General features: G+C 42.6%; 1 pseudogene; it reads right to left on the bottom strand.

Annotated features, from left to right (window-relative positions):
- Window positions 1-296: 296 nt before the first annotated feature.
- LOC147971872 (zinc finger BED domain-containing protein RICESLEEPER 2-like) lies at window positions 297-930 on the bottom strand (annotated as a pseudogene).
- Between the last annotated feature and the right edge of the window lie 6,845 nt (window positions 931-7,775).

The raw sequence follows: 7,775 nt of genomic DNA, 5'->3' as shown, positions 1-7,775 counted from the left end.
GCAGCAGCAACAACATCATACAATCATGTTTCAGGCTTCAGTTAGGATGGATTGATCATCAACCTCCTAAAACATAAGAAAGTAGAAGCATTCAAAGTAAAGAACAAGATTTGCATTAAAATCTAAGATTAAAAGGCATGCTAAGTTGCTAAAAGTAGAATCTGTTACCATCATTTCTGTGTCATCCTTAAGAACAGTTTCAAAGTACGCAAAGAGAGTAGAATTGCAATCCCCTAATACATAGATTTAGATATTAACATATAGCAATGAAATAATATTGTGTATGGAAAGAAGAGTCATGATTCAACTGGATTATCTCCTAACATGTCTGCACAGGACCAAGCTTGCATACACATAAGATCTTCGGTCATGTTTAGTGCAAGTGAACATCTATGTGCACTTAGTATTCTCCCACTAGTACTGAAGGCAGATTCGGACGCCACGGTTATTACAGGAATGGCTAGTATATCATGAGCCATTCTTCGCAATGTAGGATACTTGATACCTCCAAACTGCCACTAATTGATGATGTCGAGACCCTCTGGCCTATGGATAATTTCCTCTTCCAAATATAAGTCTAGTTCTGTCCACACACGAGAAGCACTCGTAACAGGCTTCGAGGACATATATTGTTTAAAAATATTCTCCATTTCATCTACTGCAGCCCCACCTTGGGTAGAAACACTCCTACCTACTTGTGAATCCGAGGTACCCATACCACCATCAGATGCTTGATATTCTAGCAACAAATCATCCATTAACTTTCTAATTTTCTCCACTTCTGTAGTTGCATGTTCAAACCCATAGAGAGAGCCAAACAAAGCTTGCAACATATGGCTTATATCTTGGATCAAGGACTGTTGCCACAGACATAAGACCATGGACTTCTTTCCAATACTTCTCAAACTTCGTCTTCATTTCCTCAGACATCTTTTGCAAAGGAACATGCTCACTAGTAGACCATTTTGTATTGCTAGACAAATATAAGATATTTTGGGGAAGAACAGATTTGCTGTAACATATTTAGTCCCTGAGAATAGCTCGGTGATCTCAAAGAAAACTTGTATCCTATCACAAAGTTCTTTTGCAAATTTCAAATCTTCTACGGTTGGGCAACAATTGAATAGGAGCTCACGTGTTCTTAGTTTCTCGAACACATCAGTGTATAGTAATGCAATGGATATCATTTTATATGTTGAATTCCACCTAGTCTTGCAATCCAAAAACAACCTTCTAGAATAGTCAATGTCTAGAGTCTGTGCCATCTTTTCAAATTTCTCATGCCTTTTAGGTGTGGCCTACCAAAATGCAACACTATCGCGGACTCTAGCAATACCTTTCTCCATGACACTCATTCCATCTTTCACAATCAGATTAAGGATATGTGCACAACAACGCATATGCAGATACTTACCCTCCAACATAAGGGATTTAGTATCCAACTTATCTATCAAGATATCAATAGCCTTGTCATTAGTTGTGCAATTATCAAGGGTAACTGTGGATAACTTCCTTTCTAGATGCCAATCAAGAAGACATTCGTGCAAAGCTTGACATATAACTTCACCATTATGTGGGGCTGGCACATATGCAAACCTAATATACAATAAACATCCAGGTTCATCTTCACAATCATTCACAAAATAGTTCAGATTCATAATGATACGAAAAAGCTTCGCTTTAACAAAACATACCTCAAAATGATGCTCTTTAGATTAAAAGATTCATCAATAAAATGGGCTGTAACAACCATGTAGCCTTTCTTTTGATGGCCTGCAGTCCACAAGTCTGAGGTGACAGCAACTCGTTGTTTAAAATTTGCCAAATATTTCACCATCTTTTCCTTTTGGGCTGAATGCATAAGCAAGATATCCTTTCTAATGGTATTTCTTGAGACAACCTTGAACAAAGGTTGCATTGAAGCACAAAAAATTCAGAAAATAGAATGATCAACCATCGATAAAGGATATTCATGAACACAGATCATTAAGGCAAGATTTTTCCTAGCTACATCTTGATCAAAAACTCCATTGTTATCGAGTTCAACTTTCCCACCACTAGCAGCTGCCAACCTTAACTTCTGTTGCTTTAGGCCTACAGGTGCACTCTTGGCACAACAAGTTTTCAAGTGGTTGTTCAAATGTGTGGTGCTACCTGTGCTTGCTGCACTAAGCCTTTTTTTACAGTACATGCATTGAGCTTGCCATCTCCCACCAATAAATTCTTTATGAAACTCATTCCATACTTCAGATGTAAGTTTCCTCCTTTTAGTTTGTCCAGGTTCTGTATGTTGGAAAAATGAGAAAATTACTACGAGATTTAATCCGAATAAATAGGAAATAGATCATGACAGCAATAGCAGAGATTAAACTAATCATGCAAACTAGCATAGTAGATGAACAGATCACATCTAGGGCACATACTAGAAACATGAATTCTACCACGATCTCGAACAAGAAGGATAGAATAACATACGGTGCAGCGGGCGCGTTGTCGAGGATGAGGTTGCCGAGGTCGGGGAAGAAGTTGTCGTTCGCGAAGTCGTCGCTGCCAGCAGTCGCGTGAGTGCGCTCCCCAAAAACCTGATCGCCCCTCTCCCGTACAGGATCACGAGAGGCGGGGTTCCGAAGGCCTGCTGTCCCTTCTCCCGGTGCACGCCGAAAGGAGGGATGGAGAAGACTTGCTTTGCGGCGCGATGATCTGGAACGGTGGTGAGAAACTATACGAAGCGGCAGCGGCTAGGGTAGACGTCTGCCTGACTATATAGTGCGGGCCGGGTAGGTCGTGGGAGTAAACCCCACGTCCGAGTCGTCACGATCCAAAAGAATCGGAAATGGTTCAGTAATTAACGCGTCCATTAATTATTAATTAATGACTCATTAATTTTTCCCGAGCAACAAAAATATAGACAATGTGCATAGCTCTGTCCTCGGCTCGGCTCAATCCCGCAACCCGCGGCGCGGCGCGGCGCGTCGTGACGAGGCGTGGCGAGGCGAGCGAGGAGGAGGAGCGCACGTGTAGGTCTCCTCTTCTCATGCTCATACAAGTCGTAGAAGAGCTCACCTTATAAAGAGGTGCAACTCTCTCTCAACTTCCAGGGTGGGACTAAACTTTAGTCTCACTCACTCCACTCACATGTGTGCATGGATGGGCCAAGAGAATTTCAGAATTTTAGTTGGGCTTTGGGCCAAAGGCCTACTAGCAAAATTCCAACAATCCCCCACAAAGTCTCATTGGCACATCTCATCATTTAGTTCCAAAACATTGTTTATATACCGGTGCTTAGTGGAGACTGTGAAGTTGAACTTCCACTTAGAGATTTATGCTACACTAGATCACAACTTGAATAGTGGACTATGCCTTGAACTACAAGTTTTTTGCGAGACTAGTTTCACACAAATTCTTGACCGATACTAGGCTGCCGTAAGGCTTCCCCGCGGGTGGAGCGTATACGTCATACTCTAGGGCCTTTTCATGAATTTATTAGAGAACACCCAATTCTCACATACTACGACGTTAACAGTCAAATTCATATAGGTGTGTTCCTCAGAAGATGTTCTGTAGGACAACATCTCTGCTTACCCGAATAAGCCACTTGGAACACATTAAGATAAGTATCAACCTGACATGCAGATAAGGAGAGTATTGCATCTTCATGGAGTGGGATAGGTAGTATAGGGATACTCTCCTCCCAGCTGACCAACAGCTTGTCTCCCACTTCTACTTCATGGGATCTTCGATCACATAGAGTGGGTTACCACTATGGACAACTCATGCGGTGGGTCTCAGACCCATCTCCATCGATGCATTATCTATCACATTACGTGATAGACCCTTTGTGAAGGGATCTTCCAAATTTTTTGACGTTTGGATATAATCCAACATAATAACTCCGGAGTTCCTCAATTTTCTGACAGATTTCAGTCTCCTCTTCACATGCCTTGAGGACTTCATATTGTCCTTAGAACTGTTTACCTTGACGATCATAGTTTGATTATCACAGTTCATCAGGATAGGGGGTGTTGGTTTTTCAACCATAGGTAAGTCCATCAAGAGCTCACGAAGCCACTCTGCTTCAACAGTGGCAGTGTCTAATGCTGTGAGTTCTGCTTCCATAGTTGACCTCGTTAAGATGGTCTGCTTACAAGACTTCCAAGAAACAACGCCACCACCAAGTGTAAAAACATAACCACTTGTGGCCTTAATCTCATCAGCATTAGATATCCAGTTTGAGTCACTATAACCCTCCAGTACCCTTGGATACCCTGGTGTAGTGAATCCCATAGCTCGCAGTGCCTTTCAAATAGCGCATAACTCTCTCATGCGCATGCCAATGATCATCTCCCGATTTTGACACAAACCGACTCAGCTTGCTAACAACAAACGAGATGTCAGGCCTCGTGGCACTCGCCAAATACATAAGCGAGCCAATAATCTCAGAATACCTCTGTTGATCTCTAGCAATCCATCGATTCTTTCGAAGCAACACACTAGCATCATATGGAGTTGGAGAAGGTGTGCAGTCGCTATACCCAAAACGACTCAAGACCTTTTCCACATAGTAAGACTGAAGCAGTGTGATCCCACCATTCTCATCTCTCAACAGCTTGATGTTTAAGATAACATCAGCTACTCCTAGATCCTTCGTCTCAAAACAACGAGATAAGTAATCCTTAACCTCCTTGATTAAATCAAGTTTGGTTCCAAAGATCAATATGTCGTCGACATACAGACAAAGAATAACTCCTTCGCCTCCACCATAGCGATAGTACACGCACTTGTCACCATCGTTTACTACAAAGCCGGCAGCAGTTAATGTTCTTTCGAACTTCTCATGGCACTCTTTAGGAGCTTGTTTAAGGCCATATAAAGACTTTAATAACTTGCACACCTTTCCTTCCTGACCAGGTACTACAAAACCATCTGGCTGATCCATGTAAATTTCCTCCTTCAACTCTCCATTGAGGAAAGCTGTCTTAACGTCCATTTGATAAATGAGAAGGCCATGTGAGGCAGCCAGTGATAGTAGCACCCGAATTGTGGTCAGTCTAGCCACGGGTGAGTAAGTATCAAAGAAGTCTTCACCTTCTTTCTGGGTATAACCCTTGGCCACAAGCCGTGCCTTGTACTTTTCAATCGTACCATCAGGTCTAAGCTTCTTCTTGAACACCCACTTGCATCCTACAGGTTTGCACCCATAAGGACGGTCAGTGATCTCCCAGGTACCGTTAACTAAGATGGAATCCATCTCTCTACGTACAGCTTCCTTCCAGTAGTCAGCATCAGGAGATGCATAGGCTTCTAAAATAGTCCTGGGTGTGGCATCCATGAGGTACACAATGAAATCATCACCAAAGGACTTTGCAGTCCTCTGTCTCTTACTCCTCACAGGAGTTCCATTGTCACCCTCAACAGGATTCTCAATGTGTTCCATCGCAATGGTGGGTTCAGGAATTACAGTGAATTCCTCACTAGATGGAGTAGGTATCTCCTGATTTGATGAACTCGACATATCCTTCATAGGAAATATATCCTCAAATAAAGTTGCATCATTCGACTCCATAATCATACCAACATGCATGTCGGATACCTCAGATTTTATTATCAAAAATCTATAGCCGATGCTATGAAAAGCATAGCCCAGAAGAACACAATCCACGGTTTTTGGTCCAAGCTTGCGCTTCTTGGGAATTGGTATATTGACTTTCGCCAAACAACCCCAAGTACGTAGGTAAGAGAGTTTCAACCTTTTCCTTTCCCATTCCTCAAATGGAGTCATGGTATTATGCTTTGTGGGAACTCGGTTTAGGACATGACACGCAGTCATTAGCGCCCCCACCATTCCTTGGATAGACCCGAAGTGTCTAACATGGTGTTAACCATATCAGTTAGAGTTCGGTTCTTTCTTTCGGCTAACCCATTTGACTGGGGTGAGTAGGGAGGCATCCTCTCATGGATTATACCATGTTCCACACAAAACAGATCAAATTCATTGGAAAAATACTCTCCACCATGATCGGACCTAAGTCATTTAATTTTTCGATCAAGTTGGTTCTCTGCCTCAGCTTTATAGTTTTTGAAGAAAGTCAAAGCCTCATCTTTTGATTTCAGAAGATACACATAACAATATCTAGTGGAGTCATCAATCAACGTCATGAAGTATCTCTTTCCACCTTTGGTCAACACGCCATTCATCTCACAAAGATCAAAATGTATAAGCTCTAGTGGCGCCAAGTCTCTTGCCTCTGCAGTCTTATGGGACTTGCGAGGTTGCTTAGCTTTCACACATACTTGGCACTTAGAGCCTTTGACAGTAGAGATTTTCAGAATTAAATTCATATTGGCTAGCCGCGTCATGCAACCAAAGTTAATGTGACAAAGTTGTGAATGCCAAATATCAGACTCATTATTGTGGCAAACATCATTAATAACTTTAGTGCAAATATCTGACAAAGACAGGCGGAACAAGCCTCCGCTCTCATAGCCATTTCCAACAAATTGTCCATACTTAGAAATTACAACTTCTTTGGATTCTAAAACCAACTTAAAACCATCTTGACATAAATGGGAACCACTAACGAGATTTTTATTGATGGACGACACATGATGAACGTTCTTCAGACGCACGGTCTTCCCCGAAGTAAACTTCAGATCGACCGTACCAACACCTCGAACGATGGCATGTGACCCGTTCCCCATCAGCACGGGAGAAGTCCCAGTGGCCTGGTAAGAAGAAAACATGGAGGCGTCAGCACAAACATGTTAAATGGCTTTCGATGTCATGTCAAGCGTCGGGAAAAATACAGGTGATGCGAAGCTTCCGGGAGCCCCTGGATCTGAGATCAAACGGTTGCATGGCGTGATTCTAGACCTATGGGTGAATAACCTATCCTGGAGGGTTATTCTGTAAATTTTTAGCAACTTAGCATGAGACCGTTCGATCTCAGATCCAAGGGCTGCCAGCAGCCCATATCATGGTTGTGCCTACCACGACCGTCGCCTCGCTCGCGCGGTCATGCCCTTGGAGATTTAGGGGCTGTATGGTTATAGGACTAGCATTGCCACACTTTGCCACACATTTTTGCCAATCTTGCCTAATGTTAGTTCATCAAAATGAGAGCCACAAGTTGGCAAGCCTAAGGGAATCTTGCCACACTTTTTGTGTGTATGCCATGTGGGGCCCAAGTGTGGCTTGCCTAAGATGTGGCTTGAACCAAACACTCACCTAAGTTGGTCAAACTTGCCTAACCTTAGTTGTGGCAATCTTTGGCTAATTTAGTCACAAACAAAACAGCCCCTTAACACGGTGCATTAGGCTATCTGATGTTGGCATGTCACACATAGTCATCACTTAGTCACTCATACCACAACAAGGTTAGCTATAAGGTTGGCTATAAGAGTATTTTTGTTTACTTCTCTCTATCTCTTTCTTCGTAGTATTTATTGCATTTGCCAAGGAGTGACCTCTTCCAAAGAAATGGTGCTTAGATGAGGTACTATGGGCATTAATTGGCTTAGCAACTCAAGTCCCCAATGCATAGGTGCTTAGTTTTTTGTTGCTAAGTTTGCTTCATCTAGGTACACGCGCTTAGCGCCGTTTCTTCCTAGGGTCACCAAACTAGTCTCTCTTCTTAATTAACTTGCCACATCAGACTTTATGCCTATGTGGCAGGCTTAGCACCTGTAGGATCAAGTACAATAGTGGGCTATAAGCCCGCTTTACATGGCATTTTGCATATGTGGGGGAAAGAGGCAAGGAAAAAGTGGAGGCGTGG

This window comes from Triticum urartu, chromosome 5A, assembly GCF_056163025.1.
Source record: "Triticum urartu cultivar PI428250 chromosome 5A, HENAU_Tu73, whole genome shotgun sequence".
In the NCBI taxonomy this organism is placed as follows: Eukaryota; Viridiplantae; Streptophyta; class Magnoliopsida; order Poales; family Poaceae; genus Triticum; species Triticum urartu.
Note: the sequence above shows the minus strand (reverse complement) of the source record. Positions and strands in the feature narration are given on the sequence as shown.